This window comes from Thamnophis sirtalis, unplaced genomic scaffold, assembly GCF_051295495.1.
Source record: "Thamnophis sirtalis isolate CommonGarterSnake01/CBP01778 unplaced genomic scaffold, rThaSir2_p1.2 scaffold_2, whole genome shotgun sequence".
Classification (NCBI taxonomy): domain Eukaryota; kingdom Metazoa; phylum Chordata; class Lepidosauria; order Squamata; family Natricidae; genus Thamnophis; species Thamnophis sirtalis.
The window spans coordinates 64,978,968-65,001,885 of NW_028261382.1; the positions used below are offsets into that span (position 1 = coordinate 64,978,968).

General features: G+C 46.1%; 1 protein-coding gene across 1 annotated transcript in view; it reads right to left on the reverse strand.

Moving 5' to 3' along the window:
• Positions 1 to 22,918, reverse strand: part of LOC106551211 (transmembrane protein 132B) — a 79,295-nt gene that overhangs the window by 55,248 nt on the left and 1,129 nt on the right. The window lies entirely within an intron of this gene.

Sequence of the window (22,918 nt, forward strand, 5' to 3'; positions counted from 1 at the left end):
CTGGGCGGGACTCAGCGGACGCAACCAAGGTGGCAATGTGGGATCTTTTCGCTGCCCTAAGTGCCCTGATGTACTCCTTGGTGCTGGTTGTTAGAATTGCTCGGTTCGATTCGGATTTGTCGGACCTCCATAGGTGCTCTAGGCATCTCCTCTGGCGCTTCATCTCCCGGAGCTCCTCGGTGAACCAAGGGGGTCTCCGGGATCCGCCGCCTCGGAGGGGCCGTAGTGGCGCAATCCGGTCAAGGGTCTCCGATGCTGCCGAGTGCCAGGCAGCAACCAGAGTCTCCACCGGACTGTGGGCGAGAGTATCAGGAATAACCCCAAGCTCCGTCTGGAACCTTAACGGCTCCATAAGTCGCCTGGGGCGGAACCACCTGGTCGGTTCCTCCTCCCTACAGTGGGGGTTTGGTCTCCGGAAGTCGAGCCTCAGTAGGCAGTGGTCTGACCACGACAGGGGTATGATCTCATTACCCCTCAGACCAAGATCACAAGTCCACTGCTCCGAGAGAAATACGAGGTCGAGCATGTGACCCGCTGAGTGGGTTGGGCCCCGGATTACCTGGGTCAAGCCCATGGCCGTCATGGAAGCCATGAACTCCTGTGCCCCATCAGAGTGTTCACCGAGCGACGGCAAATTGAAGTCCCCCAAGACCATAAGTCTAGGGAACTCAATTGCTAGCTCGGCTACCGACTCGAGGAGCGAGGGGAGGGCTGCTGCAATGCTGTTGGGAGGCAGGTACGTTAACAGCAGACCCACTTGACCCTTGAGGTCCAACTTTACCAGCAGAGACTCACACCCGACAAGCTCCGGAGCAGGGATCCTACGAGGTGCTAACAACTCCCGGATAACAATAGCCACACCCCCACCCCTTCTCTGGGCTCTCGGCTGGTGCAGCACCTGAAATCCTTCTGGGCACATCTCTACGAGGGGGACTCCTCCCTCCGGGCCCAGCCAGGTTTCAGTAATACATGCCAGGTCTGCCCTCTCGTCTAAAATTAAGTCCCAGACGAGAGGAGCCTTGTGAACCACAGACCTGGCATTTAGCGACAGCAGCCTGAGACCAGGGTCCTGATTACTCGCGCCATCTGGCCTCGGAGTGGGACTCATAGGGCCGGAAGGAGGGATCTCTGTAACGTAGCGAACCCTCCTTCCCCGGTAATGGCCAGCCCTAAAGTCCCCGCCATATCTGCCCCTCCCTGTTACGACCGTAATGCTCCGGCCCTCTCCCGTGTCTCTGGTCCCCTCAACCACCCCCGTGCCCCCCGCATTCCCCGGCAGGTCCTCCAAATCATACATACTCATGCACTCACCCAGGCAATCCCCACGTAGCAGTTAAAAACACAAAAATACAACAATAATAAGTAGTAAAAAGTGAGAACATTCATTCAATCACATACATATCCCATGCATATCCCATACAAAAGAAAGAAGAAAAGACGAAAGAAAAGAAAAGAAAAGATAAATTGCGCAGTTGTTAAAAGTGCAAGTTCAGGTAACGTAACTGGCTCTCAGCGTTCAGGATGGTTAGAATAACTGGAGTCCAGCTGCAGTTCAAATAGGATATATGGGGGAGTGTCTTATATCCCCCTCTTCTTCTGTGAGTCTGAAAAGGTCCAGCAAGTCCGGAACAGTCAAAGATGGCAGAGGGTTTTCTTGCACAGGCACTGTCCAGAGCAATGCCCCAAGGGTAATAGCAGATGGTAATAGTGGCAATAATCAGAGCCAGGTGGAAATGTGCCAGCAAGCCTAGGAATCCAGAGGCCGCGACAAGAAGAGGCCAGATGTTAGGATGCCACAATAAAGGATAGTCAAGTGCCAGGCAGAAACCACAGGGGGAAGCCTCGCAGCCGTGGGGACAGGCAAAGACGGAGTCACCTCTGAGGGGCCACCTGACCAAACAAGAGCGGGGGAGGGAGGGGGCAATGGCGGAACGAAAACGGGGCCGAACAAGGAGGAGAGCCACCCGGAGGGACTGATGCGGCACCAGGCAAAGCCAGCCGCCCAATTTTCTCAGTCCCAGCAGTATTTCTGTCCATTTACTCTCTCTCCGAAGCGATGGTAGCCAGGCAAAGCCCCCAGGAAGTACAGCCAGTAATCCCAGCAATATTCTCATCTGTCCGCTCTCTCTCCGAGGCGATGGCGGCCGAGCAGAGCCCCCAGGAAGTGCAGCCAACAGTCCCAACAATTCCTCCGTCCGTCCACTCACACTCCGGGGCGATGGCAAGCAAACAAAGTCCCCAGGAGGTGCAGCCAACAAAACGAAGACACCGAAGCCGCTGAGAAACGCCGAAGAACGCCGCCACCAAAAGAAAACGCCGAAGCACGCTGCCGTCGCTCCCAGCGTGGCATCGCCTCCCCCACCGCCGAGCAGCATAGGCAGCACACAGACCTCCGGAGATTGAGCAAACCGGGGCCGCCCGAAGACGGCGACCCCCGCAAAGGTCTGGACTCTTCGGATCCCCCAGACTCCGGACATCCCTGAAGACCCCTTCACAGAAGGTGCAAGTTGGTATTTTTGGAGTTTCCAGCGTTTTTCCGTCTGAGTTAGCACGGAGCAGAACGCCTAGCAGCCATCTCTAATCTTGCACAAGGTTTTTTTTTTAAAGGCCTTTGATTGTGTTAAATGCCTCAAGGACAGAGGTAGTATCCAGCAGGTTCTAAGCAGTTCTGGAGAACCAGTAGTATAAATTTTGAATAGTTGAGAGAACTGGTAAATACCACCTCTGATTGGCCCTGTCCCCATCTATTCTCTGCCTCCCAAGTCCCAGCTGATCAGGAGGAAATGGGGATTTTGCAGTAACCTTCCCCTGCCACACCCACCAAGCCATGCCCACAGAACCGGTAGTAAAAAATGTTGAATCCCACCACTGGTCAAGGGGTAGAATGTCCTTTGTCTTTAAGCAAACCTTAAGCATAAGACAGAAAGCCACAGTCCAGAATAACAAAATAGCAGAATAACAGAGTTGGAAGAGACCTTGGAGGTCTTCTAGTCCAACCCCCCTGTTTGGCAGGAAACCCTATATTATTTGAGACAAATGGCTGTCCAATCTCTTCTTAAAAATCTCCAGTGTTGGAGCATTCACAACTTCTGGAGGCAATGTTTTTCCACTGTTAATTGATCTCACTGTCAGGAAATTTTTCCTTAGTTCTAAGTTGCTTCTCTTCTTGGTTAGTTTCCATCTGTTGCTTCTTGCCCTGCCCTCAGGTGCTTTGGAGAAGAGCTTGACTCCCTCTTCTTTGTGGCAACCCTTGATATATTGGAACACCGCTACCATGTCACCCCTAGACTAGTCCTTCTTTTCATCAAACTAGACATATCAGAGAGAAAACATAGGGCAACCAACTGGCTCCAGGTTGACAAAGTGAGAGAAGGATGCATTCTCTGTCCTTATTTATTCAAACTAAATGCTGGGTGTGTGTGTGTGTGTGTGTGTGTGTATATATATATATATATATATATATATATATATATATATATATATATATATATATATATATATATATATATATATATATATATATATATATATATATATATATATATATATATATATATATATATTATATATATATATCAAAGGAAGCTTGATTGGAAGAAAATGTATGTGCTATTAAAATTGGGAGTTAGGCTTATCTATCATCTGTGCTCTGCTAATTGCACTATTCTGATGGAATGGAAATGATTTGTGAGCCTCAATAATGAGAGACGCAAGGAGCATGGTGGGAAAAAAATATGGGACTAATATAACGAAGGTCAAATTAATGACAACAGGTATAGCAGTCAGCCTTAGAAAATATTGGAGTGGCAGAAAGCATCTGCATTTGATAATCAATGATCAATGTTCAAGATACTAGCAACCAAGAAATACACTGCCAATTAGCACATGGGAGGAGAGCATTAAGACCTGGGAGGGGGATATATATTCAGCTTCTGTGCTGCATTTATATCCACACAAGCAATGGTTTTCTCTGTGGTTTCTTCCATGGAATGGAAAGAAGGACTTTGAAGACACAAGATAGGTGAAGTATGGTGTTGAATACTCTTCTGCGTGCCATAGACAACAAATGGATCATAGATCTAATTGATCCACTGTTTATATTTCCAAAGTCACTTTTTCAAGCTCCAAGTGTAATCCTGAATTTAAATTGCCTAGTCCAAGCAAATAATTGTTGTTGTTAGTTGCAAAGTTGTGTCCAACCCATCACGACCCCATGGACAACATTCCTCCAGGCCTTCCTGTCCTCTACAATCCCCTGGAATCTATTCAAGCTCATGCCGACTGCTTCAGCCACCTCCTTCTCTGCCATCCCCTTCTTCTTTTGCCCTCCATCGTTCCCAGCATGAGGCTCTTCTCCAGGGAGTCCTTCCTTCTCATTAGGTGGCCAAAGTACTTAAGTTTCCTCTTCAGGATCTGGCCTTCTAAAGAGCAGTCAGGGTTGATCTCCTCTAGGACTGACCGGTTGGATCATCCAAGGGATTCGCAGGAGTCTTCTCCAGCATCAGAGTTCAAAGGCCCCCATTCTTTGGAGCTCAGCCTTCCTTATGGTCCAACTTTCACAGCCATCCATTGCAACTGGGAAAACCATAGCCTTGGCTAGATGCACTATTGTTACCAACTCTCTTCTGTTGGTAACACAGCGGAATCATATGCCAGTGGATTTCAAGGAGACCTATCCAATAAAGCAGCATAGGATTGCAATGCAAATCTGGGCATATTTATTCAGAAGTCTCATGTCATAAGCTGCTGTAAGCAATCTTGAAGCTACAAGCACTTGTCCATATCGACAGAGAACTGCAGAAAAGAATCCAACAGACTCTCTCCATTCCTTGAGCATCGTCTGCCTTCTTTCTTAAGTAGAAGCTGTTAACAGCATTTACTTGGGGGTACTACAGATGGTGCTGAATTCACCCAGGATAAAATCCCCAAAGTCTTGGAGAAAATGTACTGTAACCCTTTTAGAAGGCTGTGTTTTGAAGTGCTTTCTAATATCACCCGAAACAAGACATGAATAAATCCAAGAGAATAAGACAATCATGGCAGGCATGTCAACAACAGCTGGCTTACTTCTGAAATTTAAATTCAAATCTGAGCCTATCGAGGGCAAAACCCAACACAAATCCTTAAAAAAGACCCAGTGAATTCAATAACAAACCTTGGGGGGGATTATTATTCCTTGCCGATGTCCGATATGTGTTTGATCTCCTTCTGTATCAGCATAAATGCTTTATCGCGTTGGCGATGTTAGAAGATCTTTTCCGTTACCAGATCTAAAGAGTTTATCTTAAAGCAAAGAGGTCAAAAATGCTGGTCAGGGAATCGGATGCAGCTTAGAAGATCCCCCTTTGATGGATGACATGTAGGTTCAAAACAGACCAAAGCTCTAAACATTGTCTCCAGGCTTCAAATTGAAGCGGCCAAATCAGGAGACGGGCACTGAAGGGACGAGAATCCAAGGGCTGGATGAAAGGAAGGGGAATTTCACTAAAACTTTAGGGGAGAGAATCCAACAGAAAAAGCTCTTTCGCTAATACAGAATCAGTTTTCAGAGGGGCAGGTGAAAATGTGTTTTAAAAGTACCCAACCATGCAGGTAGCTCTTGCCTTATAAATGCTGAGATGCCACCCTTTTCAGCCATAAAGCAAAGTAGAATAGAATAACAGAGTTGGCAGGGGCCTTGGAGGTCTTCTAGCCCAACCCCCTACTTTGGCAGGAAACCCTATACTATTTCAGACAAATGATTTATCCAATCTCTTCTTTAAAACTTCCAGTGTTGGAGCGCCCACAACATCTGGAGGCAACATGTTCCACTGATTAATTATTCTGACTGGAAATTTCTCCTTAGTTGCTTCTCTCCTTGATTAGTTTCCACCCATTGCTTCTTGTCCTGCCCTCCAGTGCTTTGGATAAAAGTCTGACTCCTTCTTCTTTGGGGCAGCCCCTGAGATATTGGAACACTGCTATCAAGTCTCCCTCGGTCCCTCTTTTCATTAAACTAGACATACCCAATTCCTGCAACCATTCTTTATATATTTTAGCCTCCTGTCCCTTAAACATCTTGGCTGCTTTTCTCTGCACTCTTTCTAGAGTCTCCACATCTTTTTTATATCATGGCAACCAAAACTGACCAAACTAAAGACCTACCTTCCTTCGTTCCTTCGTTCCTTCGTTCCTTCGTTCCTTCCTTCCTTCCTTCCTTCCTTCCTTCCTTCCCTCCCTCCCTCCCTCCCTCCCTCCCTCCTTCCCAGGAAGATGGTAACGTCAGACTCTGTTTTTTGTCAGATCTCTGTTTCAGTCGAGGTTGCAGGTCAAAATGTCACCATGGCAAATACCCCCTACTCACAGTCACACCCGTGTCCTAGTCACTTCTCGTCCTGACTACTGCAACGTGCTCTACATGGGGCTGCCCCTGAAGAGCTTCCGGAAGCTCTGGTTGGTGCAAAACGCAGCAGCTCGCATGGTTTTTGTGCAGGCCCCGGTGTGCACATGTCTTATCTCTCCTGCGGGAGCTGCATTGGCTGCCTATTTGCTTTCGGGTGCAATTCAAGCTGCTGGTTTTCACCTTGAAAGCCCTGCATGGCTTGGGAACAGGTGAACAGAGGGACCGTCTCTTGCCGGTCATATCTATTCGACCTACTAGAGCAGGGAGGCAAGCAATGTTGTGGCTCCCATCCCCTAGAGCAGGGGTGTTGAACTCAAGGCCAGCAGGCTGGATCCGGCCCACGGGGTGCTTAGATCTGGCCCTGAAAACAGCGAAGGACCATCCCGCGGTACCTCTGCCAGCAAAAGCAGAGCTCAGGAGGAAAATGGAGCTCCATTTTCACTGGCAGAGTGCTCACGCTACCTCAGACACCCCTGACACGAGTGACGTCAAGCTGTGAATGCCCACCTGCCCGCCTCCAACATCAACACAACCCTGGTGTGGCCCTCAATGAAATTGAGTTTGACAGCTCTGCCCTAAAGAGATACACTGGGTGGGAACCAGAAGAAGAGCCTTCTCTGTGGTGGCCCCCTCTCTCTCTGGAACATCATCCCCCCCCAAGAGATTAGAACAGCCTCCACTCCACGGCCCCCATTCCAGTGGTGGGCTACAGATCCCGTTCCAACTGGTACAGTTGGAACGAGCCCAGCGGCATCCACATGGACGCACGCAGAATGTGCGCACATGGGCATAGTGCACGCATGTGTCTTAGCGCCTCCGTGAGCCTCCACAACGCTCCAGCTGCTCAGTGGAGCATTGCAAAGGTGCTGTACGCATTGTGTGTATGCACAGAAGTGCCAAAGACTTAAAAGACCGATAAGGAGCTCAGGCGAGCGGGTGGGCCCTTTCAGAGCACCGTACCGTAACGGTATCCGGTGCTCCTGGGCAGGCTGTAGTATGCCTGTACCGGGGCGTACCGCCTGCAACCCACCACTTCCCTGCTCTGAATGTTATTGTCAACTCCCCTGTTTGTCATGGGAGACAAGGAGGGGCAGTGCATTCCACGCATACTGTCAGATGGAGTCAGATCTCAGATTACTGCAGCCGGCTTGGGAGGGGTGGATCTTATAGGGGAATGGGATCTATGACACAGACTGAATGGAGGGAAGGAACAGGGGTAAAGGTCAGAAATAAATCAAACAAAGCATAGGCTTGACTGAGAACAGATCTTGCCTAATGCTGCTCCTAATAAATGACTTGTTTTTGTATTGAACCTTGGCTCAATGGTCATGAATCAATTAGGGCATTTTTAGCAATCTCACAGTTATAATTAAAGTGTTGGAGTGTGCAGAGATGGACAAATTTACGAAAGAAATAAAAGGAGGAAACAGAATATTACGTGGGATAGAACGAGGGGTGCAAATGGCTAGAGGGCAGGTGTAAAGCTTAAGGAAAGACTAAATGAAGAAGGCACAGGAGTTAGAAATACACAATGTATAGGCAGAGATGAACAAACATGTATACATGGAAAGAAGGATTGTAAATTAAGGACTGTGTATAATATAGTATCACATGTATAGACAAAAAGAAACTGAAATAAAGGGGCAGAAGTACATTTACAATGGATGTATACCGAGGTGGAAATGTACAGAAGGAAATTGCAAAAAATATATTTTCTTTTTGTCTTTTTTTTTTTTAAAAAAAACTGTTCAATATAATATTTTAAAAAAACAAGAATGGCGTTGAAGACCTGGTTCTGCCAGTGGGCTTGGGGAACCCAGAGCAGGATGGAGCCCATTCAATACTCATGTGATCTGCTGTTGCTGGGTGCGGGGTTATTTCATTATATTATTTCATTAATTTATTGTATGATTTATTCACTTTTATTAGCTTTATTTTTTTTTATATAGGAGGTTTTTTTATATTCTTGCAAGCTGCCTTGAGTCGCCATGTGCAAAGAGGCGGCAATGCACATTTCCTAAAATAAATGAATAAATAAATAATAACAGAGAAAACCAATGGCAAGCAGATTTCCCATTTACACACACACACACACACACACACACACACACACACACACACACACACACTTTAGCGTGGCCAGCGATTGGAAAAACAATCCAGAGACATTGAAGTTCTTTGCTAGTCTAAAGCAGCTGCTTTGTTTATCTTCTGAGCGAGTTTGCTTTCTCCTTACCGGCAAGTAAAGTGGGCCACAGGGAATTAAAAAGGCTTCCAAAATTCTATTTTTAACATCAGATTCATCAGCGTGCAATTTACCATCACAGCATCCCTGTCTCTTGACACTTGTTATTTCTATTTTGTGTGCATATCCTGATGTTTGACGTGAACGATTTGATTCTACTTTTACTTGTATTAGATTCGGAGGGGTGAAGAGGGGGGAGGGGGGAGAGAAGTGACTTTGGGCTCAGTCGGAGAAGACGGAGTGATTGATGCTCAAAGTGGGAAAATTATTATCTTTATTCCTTAGGACGTATCCCCAGTTTGCCTTTTAATGATTCATTGCATTGGTGGTCGTATTTTTTTCCCTCCCTCTGGAAGTTCAGGAGAACTTGGTCTCTTTTGCTCCCCAAAATCTGAAAGGTAGATTGGATTGAGAGGTCTTTTCACAAGCCCATGTTTGAAATTGCAAACAGACTGACCCAATAGCTACATCAAACCCAACATTAAAATATCCCTTCCAAATCAGAGTTGAGATAGTGATGCGTCTGGAGAAGAAGCTGTTGTGGCCCAGCAGCGGCCAGCAGAGCCGGCAGTGAGGAGGTTGGGGAGGAAGATGGGCCAGTCCTGGAGTCTGGGGAAGGCTCTGATGAGGGCTCTGTGTCGGAGGCAGAGAGGGGGCCAGGGCCATCCAACAGTTTCAGCTGCCTTCAGAGTCAGATATCAGAGAGGCAGAAGAACAGCTGGAGTTTGTTCCCAGTGTGCGCATGCGCAGAGTTGCCAGACAAAGGGAACAGCTAAGGAACAGGGGTTGACTTGGGAGTAAGGCCACAGGTGAATGATAAATGCCCCCCCAAGAGGAAATAAAAGAGGAGTGAAGGGGAGTGGAGTTTGCAGGAGACCATTAGTTTGCTTAATTAGTACCTGACTCTCCGAGGCTCCTTGCCAAGTTTTGCAGATATCGGCCTGGCAGCTCTCCAAGCCAGAGAAGTCTGTAACTGTAAATCCTCCCTCGAAAGACTTTGCTGGGTGTGAATGAGCAGAATTCACAGTCAGTTAATAAAAGGGGTTTTTATCAGGACAAGGAGTTTGCTTCATGCTCTTGGGAAGCCTCGGTCAGAACACAAACCTTAGGCTGAAATATTCAAGGAGCCAAGAAAGAATTTCTTGACAGTGAGAACAATTAATCAAATGGATAGATTGCCTCCCAAAGGTGTCATCACTCCAAAGGTCTCCAAAAAAATAACTGAACAGCCATTTGTCCAGATGAAATAAGGTCTCCTGTCTTGGGTGGTGGGGGCTGGACTAGAAGACCTCCAAGGTCTCATCCAGCCCTATGATATGGACTTCCAGGACTTTTGCATTCGTGCTGTTAATTTTATCACCAATTTCTGAGCTTGCCAACAGCCTATGAAGGATAGGATGCCTTAAAAGAACAAAATCTACCCCACCCCTAGACACACACACACACACACACAAACACACACACACACCTACCTCAAAAAAAGAAGATAAATGAATAAGGCATTAGAGACATTAACCTTGGGCAGCTGTTTGAAGACCCTGGATGGGAAAAGCTCTCAACTGGACCAATATGTTCAAACAGCTGCTCTGATATTTTTAAGATAATTGTATTTGGCAACTTTATGATTTCGAAGGTGACGGTTCTGAAATTTGGCACCTACCAAAAAAAAAAAAAAAAAGCGGGGAATGCTTCCAAACTATCTATTTGGAAGATGTAAATCGTCTTTCCTTCAGACTAGCATGAGTCCCGACCCCTGATATTTTCCCATATGCCCAACTGCTGTTCCACATCTGGATCCATCCCCATCCGCAAGTCTTTTGTGAACGCATTGGGAATGAACAATGGGTTTCCAGATTCAGTGCTGGTTTTGAATTAAAGCCCTACGAGACATGGGTGATTTGACTATTATGATAATGGTTATTCTTTTTTTAAAAAAAGATATGTTTTAATTTTTTTTATTCCTTTTGCATCGCAAATTCCACTTCTATATTGAACCGTGCGCTTTCTAGGTATCCAAAGTGTTAAAATATAAGCATCATCATAATCGTTATAATCATATCAACATACAAACATAGATAATATCGATGGTTATTTAAAAAGGATACTATCTTCCATATTGACATCAATTATATAACCATCAAAGTATTTACTAATCAGGTTTACTTTCCCATGTAGTCTTTATTTTCACATAAATCCACTCATCTAACCTCTGCATCTGTTCACTAGACCCGTGATGGCAAACCTGTGGCACAAGTAGCACACACAAGTACCTCTCTGCGGGCACACGAGCCATCGCCCCAGCTCAGCTCCACTCTGCATGCATGCACATCTCCCGCCAGCCAGCTGATTTTCAGGTCTCTGCCGCACATGCGCAGGGAGCAAGGCGCATGCAGAAGATGTATGCACATATGCGGGGAGTGTGGGGGAGCACGGGGGAGTGTAGGGAGGCCTACTAGACCCAACGTGGGGTACAGGATGGTGCGGTGCCCCCCACCCCCCTCACGCCTGTTTCTGCTCCCAGGAGGTTGCAGGGAGGCCTACTAGTCCAGGGGTCGGCAACCTTAAACACTCCAAGAGCCATTTGGACCTGTTTCCCACAGAAAAGAAAACACGGAAGCCACAAAAACTCCTTCCAGTGCCTGACTATTTCCTGAGCAGCCACAAAACTAGCCTATGTAGTTGAATTAAACACTTCTGTTTTCTTCTGAAACTTTTCTTTTCTTGAATTGATCCAGGGTTGGCATTCCGGGGTCAAATAGCTCCATAAATCACGTTCTGGTGGGTGTCGCACATTGGCAGGTGTGATGTATATTTTAAACCAGTGGTCCCCAACCTTTTTATCGCCGCGGACCAGTCAGCCTTTGATAATTTTACCGTGGCCCGCTGAGCGCGCGCAGGGGTGGGGGGGCATTGTTCACGACGACACATTGATTGTTTATATATCAGATTGTTTTGATTAAACAACTTTTATTTTATTGTATTTAAACATGCCTTACAAAATAAAATACAATTACATAAATATAAAGTGCAAGGCTACGCTACTAGCGCTGTCTACGCTAGCCCTACGTAGCTGCGCAGGCGCTCTTAGGTTTTTTTCAGGAATCGGCCAGCGCTGAAGCGCTGAAAAGGAATGAGAAGGGCGGCGCTGGACACAGGGGGGGCGGTGGGCCGCTGGTGACGTCAGAGTGCCACCAGCGGTCCAGTAACACCCCTTGTGCCAGTTAGCCCTAATTTGCATACAGAAAGAAACTATGGCCCCCGGCCGCTGCAGCGATCATGGCCCTCGGCCGCTGCAGCGATCATGGCCCCCGGCCGCTGCGCGGCCCAGTGCCAGGTACTCCACGGCCCGGCACCGGTCCGCGGACCGGGGGTTGGGGATCACTGTTAAACGACAGGGAACCACAGCAGAGGGATGAAAGAGCCACATGTGGCTCCAGAGCCGCAGTTTGCTCACCCCTGTACTAGGCCAAAAACAGGGCAAGGGGGGGGGGAGTCATGCGCAGATGGGGGGGGCTTGGAGGAGGGTTGTGTGTGCATGCGCAGGGGTGCAAGGTGCGGGGTGTGTGGCATGCGCATTGCATTATGGGTGCGGCCATGATCGTGTGCTGTCTCACACGCCTGCTTTTGGCACGTGGCAACAAAAAGGTTGGGTTAGCCATCACTGAACTAGACATTTGTAAAAAAAAAATGCCCATGTCATAAAATATTCCAAGTCTTCCTTTTCTTTGATTTTTAGGGTTAACCTATCCATGTGGTGATGTCTACCTGTCACTTTTGACCTTCTGCAAATCTCTTAAGACTTGACTGCACTGAAGGGGAACAGTATAAAGGTGTTGCAGAAAATGACAGGCTTTAGACTTCTCAGGATACAGGAAAAGTTTATTTGGCAGCCAGGTTCAGAAAGTTAGCGAAATAGCTAACATTGCAAATTCTGAACAACCTTCATTATCGAAGCGCACATTCTTATACATTCTCAAAAGCAGCACAACACGGAAATACTTAACTCATTTCTTATGGGTTATTTTGGGGGGAAAGCCTTATAAGTAGATGGGGGTCTTACTTCTCCTTTTGTTCTTGGGACACAGGTATGGACTAGGTGTCATTAACGAACTTTATCTGAACCTTGTGGTTTGGACTTTTGACATACGGACGTTGGCTAGAACATCTTGTGGTTAGAGGCTGATGACATTTCCTTTAAGCAGACTTCTAACTGTCCCTCTTATGCCACGTTTTCATTCTTATATTTTTAATCCATATTTTATTCTACTTTAAAGGGGAATAGTAACAAGGATACAAACTTGTTGATTAGTAGAAATACTTGTTTTCTGTAACACACATATATTATGCCTTGTATTTGTAACATATAAGCTTGCATGCTGTAAGTGCATTTTGTTCCCTGCAACTGGCTTCCTGTGGCCCTGTTATTAAGGTCTGTAGAATATCTGGCAAATGTCAAAATGTGTGATCCTTGCCATTTGAACTCTTATCAAGCTGCAATCTATGGGCATTGAACTTATCCTGGAATGGAGCTGTAAAGACCTGTAAAACTGACACCTTTGATCTGTGCCTTTCACAACAGGGGGCCAAATAGCCAATCCTGGGAACAGAGGAAAGAGATAATGCTGATAAGGCTAGGGAGGAATATTGTAAAGCCAGAATGTTATTTAGTGATGTCTCTAACTATATAAAAAGGAGCTACACCTTCTCTGAAGGTGCATATCTTTGGGGTATGTTGGGACCAACTGACCATCATGTCTTTAAACTTTTGTTGGACGGTTTCAAATCTTCCTTTGCTAGGTTCAAATTTCCTGCCGGGAAGCGTGAAAAATAATTTGAGCAGAACAGCTGCATGGAAGCCAGGTATTTTATTTTTCAGGAAGGAGGTACAAGCAGCAAGGTACAAGCAGCAAGGACACCCGTTCCTGGGCTAGCAACTAAACTGGGATTGACTAGATATTTTATACTCTTTTTTACCTTTGAAGTCTGATATAAATATTTTGTAGCTTTGTGCTAATGATTCTGGCTTTTGCGTGATTCCTGTGTTAATGGTTTCATTCCTGCTTTGCTCTTTGATTGGCAAGGAGATGTTTGCTAGTTTGTGTTTGTAATTTTAACTTTATTTGCTCCAAATATGTTTCCCAAAACTGATACTATCTTCATAACCTGTCTTCAGCACCTTTTTTCTTCCTTCCTTGTCATCCTGGCCTGCCTTTAGAACCTCTTCCTTCCCCCTTGTCACCTAGCCCGATCTCCTCTTGTATCTGCATTTCCTAATTTTCCTCCACTATATTGGAATTTTAATTACTTTGGTCTTCCTTCTTGGGCTATCTGTTTCTATAGGGGTTTTAAATGATTTTCTATTCCAATGTTTCCTGGTTTTCCTAAAAAGCTTCTAGTGGTGCCTTTGTTTTAGGATTTTATCCTTTTTTTTTCTTTTAGTGGTGGTAAATTCCTCCCATTTCCTTCCTACACTTTGATCAAAGATTAAATGCTGATTGTTATTCAAGCCTCCGTTTAAGTCCCATGTTTGACGCATTGTGACATGGATGTGTTTTCAAACTTCTATGGGTCTCAACATATTCTCAAACCTTACAGTACCATCAGGTCTGGGTACCCTGAGGGATTGTGGAATAATTGAGTTGTTTCCCTTCTTGTTAACTCTCCTCATCTAATAGTTCTTGTTTATCTTGGTCTTTTATGTGGAGTTTACGGAGAGGAGAAGGATATTTTCTGAGCTTGGTGGGTTTCCTTGCAAAAGTTTCCCTCGCCAGCTAAGGAATATCATCGGTGCTATCAGAGAGCTCAGAGAGCACCAAGGACCTCACAGTCCTTCCCCTCCTCTTCCTTCTCCTTTTCCTCCTCCACCCAAAAACCCCGCTCCCTTCTAGCACTGATGATGTTACCTACTTGGGTTATGAAATGTCTGCAACAAAACAAGCAAGCTCAGAGAGCACCAAGCACCCCACAATCCTCCTCCTCCTCTCCTTCTTCTCCACTCTGCAAACCACATTCCCTTCTAGCACTGATGATGTTACCTAGTTGGGTCATGAAATGTCTGCAAGAAAACAACCAAGTTCAGAAAACATCAAGATCCCCTCATTTCAGTCAATCAGAATAGAGCTATATCCTGCTTGAGCAGGGGGCTGGGCTAGAAGACCTCCAAGGTCCCTTCAACAAATATTCTCCTTTGTGAGTACGGGCTGGTTTAAATGCACAGCTATTAGAGTTTATATGAATCTGTGTCAGAGGCTCCCTAACACTTCCTATAAAAATCTCCCTTCTAGCACTGATGATGTTACCTAGTTGGGTTGTGAAATGCCTGCAAGGAAACAACCAAGTTCAGACAACACCAAGCACTCTCATTTCAACCCTGAGCTACAAATATTCGCCTTTATGAGTACAGGCTGGCTTAAATGAATAGCTATTACAGTTTATATGAATCACTGTCAGAGGCTCTCTAACGCTTCCTATAAAAATCTCTGCACAAATCAATACTATTACGGGCCCATATATGTAGCTTTTGTTTTATGAAGAGCATGGTGCCTTCAAAAATGTAATAATGGAGAAACGGCTCCCTTCATCTTTTAATTCCGAAATGCAGGAGGAGACAATTAGCCCTTCCTAATAAGGTTTACACACTGTCGCAGATAAGACAGAATTGTCATTTTTACTGCCTGCTCTGTTATTTTCCAAGCCGGACTTAATTCACAAATAATGTCGTAATATCTGCAATTTCTTTGCCGGTTTACAAATAATACCCTTTTGATGAGACCTCGGGTTCAGATTTCTGCCCTTTGCAGCTGAGCCACAGAAGCGGAATGCCAGGCTAATTGGCAATAAAACTAAAAGCAACTGTCCAAAAATTGCGTAGGGAGAAATATTATCCACACAGCACCAGCCAAACTCTCCGCCAACTGTTAAGAAGTGCAAATATTTAGGGGGGGATGGGAGAGAAAAGCTAAAGTTTGGGCTCTTAAATGAGTTTTTTTCTTTTTTTTTCCTTTTGACTGTTCATTTTGTTTTATTAAGGGAGTGGAGTGTCTCTAATATAACAGAAATAATGTTCAGCCGAGGTAGCACGAAGGGTAGCTTAGCCAGTAAAAAGGACACCCCCTCTCTCCCCATAAGAAGGTCAGGCAGCCAAAATTGGATCAAAATGAGGGTTTACACAGGATAGTAGAGAGGTGGTGGGGTTTGCATCACGGCCTCATTTGGTTCGCGGCTCCGGTAATCGTACTCGTTTTATGGGCTGACCAACCCAATCAGACGCGAACTCGCGCAAAGTCATTAGGAAGGCCAAAAGCAAGATAAACTTTTCCCGAACGGTTGGGTAAGGATGGGCTCGGGGGAAATTAGACACAATGAACTCGCCTGATCTGACGCTAGACAGCACATCAAATGAGAATCTGGGCTGGTGCCACGAGAGAGAGGGGGACAATGAGAGAGGGAGGGAGGGGGGAGAGAGAGAGGGAGGGAGGGAGAAAGAGAGTTGATAAACAGGCTTGGAAAGATTGATAGAAGAGAATATTTGTAGCTCAGGGTTGAACTGTGGGGTGCTTGGTGCTCTCAGAGCTTGGTGATTTTCTTGCAGATGTTTCATGAATTTCAGGGAATATCATCAGTGATTAAAAAGGGAGTTGGGTTGGCAGAGAGGAGGAGGAGGAGGTCTGTGAGGTACTAGAAGAAGAAGAAGGAGAGGAGGAAGAGGAGAAGGAGGTTAGCCTGTGGGATCCTTGATTATTTTCTTGCAGACGTTTCAAGTTCCAACTAGGAAATATCATCAGAGATAGAATGGAGTGGGATTTGCAGAGAGGTGGAGGAGACCTGTGGGGTACTTGGAGGAGGAGAAGGACATGAGGAAGAGGAAGAGGAGAAGGAGGAAGCCTGTGGGGTCCTTGTTTATTTTCTTGTAGATGTTTCATGACTCAACTAGAGAACAAAATCAGTGATAGAAGGGATTTGAGTTCAGGAGGAGGAGGAGGAGGAGAAAAGGATGAAGGAGAAGGACTGTGGAGTCTTTCGTGCTGTCTGAACCTGGCTGTTTTCTTGCAGACGTTTCATGGCCCAACTAGGTAACATCATCAGTGTTACAAAGGAACAGGGTTTGCTCTCTTAGAAAGAAGTCTTGGAAAGAATCTTTGAAAAAGGAGGCACATTCCCACATTCTGTTGTTCCCCAATGCGGCCAGGGGTAAGCTATGTACATGCCTAAGTCATCCTGTCTACCATTTTGAATAAACCAAATGAAACAAGGAAAAAGAGGGGGGGAATGCTGGGATTAGGAAGAACATTGCAGAAATGAAAACAACTTTCTGTAGAAATGTCTCCGTTGGTTTTGGACCAAAGCCTGCCATAGCTAGTAACCCGTTTTCATACTCGCTCTGCCTATATATCATCGGTGAAAAATATTCTCCAGGGGTTGACTTACCCCCTGAACAGCAATACCTAGAAGCATTTTGGCTACTTCTGCCCAAATATGCCGAAATTGATGTACTCAGCATTTCCCCCCCCCCCACAAGCTTGAGTTATTGAAGGCGGCTTCTTTTAAAGCACCATTTTTCCTGGTTGTTCTTGTCAGCAGTTCAGCCTTTGGGCAGCACAGAATGGAGTAGAGGGAGAGGGGCAGAAATACCATTATTCAATTTCTCATTTAAAAAGGAATCTTACTGGAGTCTGTATAAGACCATCCACAGTTCAAAGTGATTCACAATGTTAGCCCACCATTACTCAAAAGACAGAGTGCATTTATAAGGGGGAAAACAGGATTTCCAAAGACAGGGATGAAAAGATTTATCTTCGACATACGACCACAATCGGTATGAGAATTTCCCCATGCTAAACAAAGCAGATGTTAAGTCAGTCCTGCCTGTCTTTATGACCCTTTTTTGCCCAGGTTGTTAAGTGAATCATGCATTCTTAAATCAGCATTTTTTCTTGACTTTTCTTGTCAGAATCCAGCTGTACTGACCGAGGCTTCCAAGAGCACGAAGCAAACTCCTTGTCCTGACAAAAAACCCTTTTATTAATTGACTGTGAATTCTGCTCATTCACATCCAGCAAAGTCTTTCAAGGGAGGATTTACGGTCACAGACCTTATCTGCCTTGGACAGCTGCCAGGCCCATATCTGCAGAACTTGGCAAGGAGCCTCGGAGAGTCACGAACCAATGAAGTGAACTAATTGTCTCCTGCAAACTCCACTCCCCTTTTGCTCCTCTTTTATTTCCTATGGGAGGGCCATTCATCGTCCACCTGTGGCCTTACTCCCAAGTCAACCCTGTTCTTTAGCTGTTCCCTTCTCCTGACAGCTCTGCGCATGCGCACACTGGGAACAGGCTCCAGCTGTTCTTCTGCCTCACTGATGTCTGATAAGGCAGCTGATAACTGGCATATAGTTCTGGCCACCTCTCTGTCTCCAATGCAGAGCCCTCATCAGAGATTTCCCCAGACTCCAGGACTGGCCCATGTTCCTTCCCAACCTCCTCACTGTCTGAATCTGCTGTGAGCCCTGGTGGCCACTGGTGGGCCACAACACCATCTAGGAAAGTCACAAACAGCAATCCTGGGTGTAGATGCATCCAGCGAGACCAACATGCATCATGCATGTAGTAATCCAGGCCTGGAGCACAAATAATGCTTCATGAATGTGCACGACACACTTGCCAGGAACACCTTAACGCAGGTGCGTCTGCTCGTCACACTTTGGGTGGAAGTACAGCTTCGTGCCACTTGTCTATCCTGAAACCATGGTTTTTATGCCGGATGATTTGGGGCTGACTGTCAACATGTCTTCTAAAAATAAGTCAAGAACGCTTATTGGCTGACAAAACATCGGGCACAAAATTGCCCTTTGCAGTCTATGGGATAATTGCTAGGCTGGGATATTGCAACTCCTTGGGAATTGATCGTATGTGGGCCCCATGCTAAGAAGATTGGAAAAGTGCTTAGTGTGTTAATAATGGCATGTAAGTATCCGGCAGGAGGCAGACCATTGAGCTGTTAACTCTTGGCTGGCCAACTCGGTCTCTTGTTATTCTGCAGCGGAGCCATTTCTGCCAGGATTCAGCCCAACTGCGGGTGTGAGAGTTAATTTCTCAAACAGGTGGCAAATAACAGCAGGATGGGAGATCTGACCGTTTCAAAAACAAAGGAGAGATGGAGACAGACTGGCCAGCTCAAAAGAGAAGGCGAAAAAACACAATATTATTGCTCGGTGGAGATTCTCCATTGCGTCACAACAGGAGTTGAATTTTCAGGCATTCAGGTTGCTATATCCTTTCAACAAGTATTACTTATCTCTAATTTCTAGATATATATTTTTTTATCAACTTGGTTTCTTCTGTCTGGCCTATGACATAAAGGTTGATGGAAGTTTTTGAACCAAAGACTTTTGAAATTGCCAGCTAGAAAGTTGGAGGATAGCCGACTTAGATGGAACAAGGTCTACGATATACAGAAGGCATGCATAAGCACACCAGTGTGATTAACGTCCCTGTTCAGGTTTTGTTTCAACTATATGGACCAGAAACAGCCCATCTTGACACCCCAAACTGTTCTAACCATGCCAAAACAACACAGATGAGGAGGGGACCGGAGGCTAAAGCATATGAAGAACGCTTGCAGGAAGTGGGTCAGAGGTGGGTTTGATAGTATAGTCTTTATTGTCATTGTACAAAATAAATACAACGAAATTGGTTCCTACTGGTTCGGACCGGTTCAGCTGAACCAGTAGTAGTTTGGAGGCCTGAGTCGCTGGAACTGGTAGTGACCCAGGCCTGCCATGCCCTCGAACCACTTCTCCTATGGTGGCACCATTTTGATTTTCAGTTCTGTGCATGCACAGAACAATTTTCATTGCAGAAATGCATTTTCCCCTTTTTAACGTTTTGCGCATGCACAGACCTTTTTAGGTGCAAATGCACACGCACGCGGAGCAAAGTTTTTTGCGCACCAAACCGGAAGTAATGCCGGCACCAACCCACCTCTGAATTGGGTATGTTTAGTTTAATGAAGAGGAGGACTAGGGGAGACATGATAGCAGTGTTCCAATATTTGAGGGGCTGCCCCAAAGAAGAGGGAGTCAAGCTATTCTCCAAAGCACCTGAGGGAGGGACAAGAAGCAATGGGTGGAAACTAATCAAGGAGAGAAGCAACCTAGAACAAAGGAGAAATTTCCTGACAGTGAGAACAATTGATCAGTGGAACAGCTTGCCTCCAGAAGTTGTGGATGCTCCAACATTGGAAGTCTTTAAGAAGATGTGAATGGCCTTTTGTCTGGAATGGTATGGCAGTCTCCTGCTCGAGCAGGGGCTTGGACGAGAAGACCTCCAAGGTCCCTTCGAACTCTGCTACTTTGCCACTTGATGTTTTGTTTGTTTGTAGTTTATTTATAGGCCGCCCTTTTCCCTGAGGGGACTCAGGGCGGCTTACAATCAAAAAAGGAAGGGGAGTGTAGGACAATACAAAAAAAGAAATGTGCACAAAGTAAATTAGACAATAAAACTCAACATTCACTCAGCATTCGGGAGGGGCGAAATAAGATTATCCCCAGGCCTGACGGGTTAGCCAGTTCTTAAGGGCTGTACGGAAGGCCTGGACGGTGGTGAGGGTACGAATCTCCACGGGGAGATTGTTCCATAGTGTCGGAGCCGCAACAGAGAAGGCTCTCCTCCGAGTAGTCGCCAGTCGGCACTGACTGGCGGATGGAATATGGAGGAGGCCAACTCTATGCGATCTGATGGGACGCAGGGAGGTAATTGGCAGAAGGCGGTCTCTCAAATAGCCAGATCCACTACCATGGAGCGCTTTATAGGTGGTGAGTAAGACCTTGAAGTGCACCCGGAGACCAACAGGTAGCCAGTGCAGCTCACGGAGGATCGGTGTTATGTGGGCGAACCGTGGTGCGCCCACGATCACTCGCGCGGCCGCATTCTGGACTAGCTGAAGTCTTCGGATGCTCTTCAAGGGCAGCCCCATGTAGAGCACATTACAGTATTACAGAAGAACCAGATGCCAAGTTGAAAAGACTTTCAGAAACTCTGCACTTGACTCTTTCTGGAAGACAAGTGGCTGCATTTGTTAGGCTGACAATTAGCATTTGCTGGCACACCGACCCTTGCTTGAGATGGCAACGTCTGTTGCTCTGTTCCTGGGCAACTTCATTGCTTCTCTTTCTTGGCAGCCAACTGTCCCTAATAATTGATTCTTTCAACATCTGTTGCGCAGATTAACATGTGAGGTCTAATGGTCCCAAAATGGAACGGCAATTCATTTTCATTGGGCTTAATAAAATAACCAAGTCAGGTGAGGAATGCAGGGTGTCAGGAACACTTTAAAAAACAGTTCCTTTCTCCTCCTACAAAACAGCAAAGAACCCACTGACTACATTATGGATGATGACTTGGCCAAAAGGACTTGCTTCTCCAGAAAGATAATTAAATGTGTAGCTAACAGGGCCAATTTTCTAGCTTACGAACTCATGAGAAGCCAGGTTGATCTCTAATAAAACTCTTTGCATTATGCTTGGTTTAATCCCTCAATAGAAACCTACTGCAACTTGTCTCTCACTGTTCCAACCTAGGCTTCCTCAAAAGGTATGAAGCAGACTCCTGGTCCTGACAAAACCCCTTTCATTCAACAAATGGGAATTCGTCTCTTTCGCATTCAGCAAAAACCTGGCAAACAGTCTTTCAAAGGAGTAATTATGACCACAGACCTTATCTAGCTTGGAAAGCTGCCAGGTAAATATTTTCCAAATGAGGTGCTGTGCAAGGAAAGACTGGGCGCAGAGTCTCTGAGATTCATGGACAGATCTTCACACACTAACGACCAAAAGAACAATTTGTTTCCTGCAAAAGCCCACTCCCATTTTGCTCCTCTTTTATTTCCTATGAGAGGGGCCATTCACCGTCCACCTGTGGCTTTACTCCCAAGTTGACCCTGATTTCTTAGCTGTTCTTGTCTTCTGGCCACTCTGCACATGTGCACACTGGGAACAGGCTCCAGTTGTTCCTCTGCCTCACTGCTGCCTAGCTCTGAAGGCACCTGATCACTGCCAGACGGCCTTGGCCCCCTCTCTGCCTCCAACGCAGAGCACTTGTCCAAGCCTTCCCCAGACTCCCAGACTGGCCCATGTTCCTCCCCAACCTCCTCACTGTCTGAGTCTGCCACCAGCTGCGCTGGCAGGCCACAACACTCACAACATCTATCCGTTCACCTGTGGGACACCTACCCGACATTGTGGAAATGGTGCTGGGTCAGAAGAATTCCTTGTCAAGTTGCAAGTAACGCAACCATCACAAATTGAACTCCGAGGAATTCCTTTTCTCAAAGTACACATTTATTTAGGTACACCATAATGACACTAACTGGTGAAAAAAAATAAAGCCGCCATCCTGGGCCCAACCTTTGGGAAGCCAGGCTCTCTCTGTCTGTCTGTCTGTCTGTCTGTCTGTCACAAGCCAGGACAAAGGGTGAGTGATGGAGGAGTAACACCTCCTTAAAAAACCTTGGTCCGGCTGGCCCGACTGGTAGCACCTCGTAAGGGCCCCTTTCCAGGGTTACAGGAGAAGATGGTCAACGATTTTGAAGGCGGAAGAGGGCTCTACACCCCAACTGCAGATAAAATAGCAGAACCATCTTCTAGGAGAAGGGAAACTCTGATTACAAACCTCCTCTGTCTTGTGGCTGCATCCACTACTGGAAAAGGCTTCAGGAATCAACCTCGAGGCAAAATCCGGAGCCGGAGTCCTGGAAGCAGTTCATGATTGTGTACAACCACGTTCTGGTAACTCATGTGATGCAGCTGGAACCAACCGTATCGGCTCCGCCATTCCATTGGACTATTTCAGAAATATCTATCCTCCATATTAATCTACCCAGGCCTCGTGCTCTGGAGAGGACACTCCAGCTTTGACCTCTTTCCAGAGCACAATACCCTTGTCTTTTGAGACTGATGGATGCCAATGAATGATGATGAAAAGCCAATTCAGAGGTTCTCAGGATTTTCACCAGTTTCTGTTTTCTCAAGTTTTCAAACAAGAGTCACATTGTCCAACCAAGATGGGAACTGGTTGCTCAGCAACGTTGATTCCCTCCTCTCCTCCTCCTCCTCCTCCGGTCAGCCAGACATTGGAATGTGGCTGACACATCAGTTAGGAATGATGTTTGGACTGGCTCCATCACCCCTCAGCCACAACCTGTGTCGAACTGAATTCATGTCAGAATGCCCAAGGAGACAAACAATCTACCACCCCAATCGAATTCAGGCTTGACATTCCTCCTTTTGATGTTTC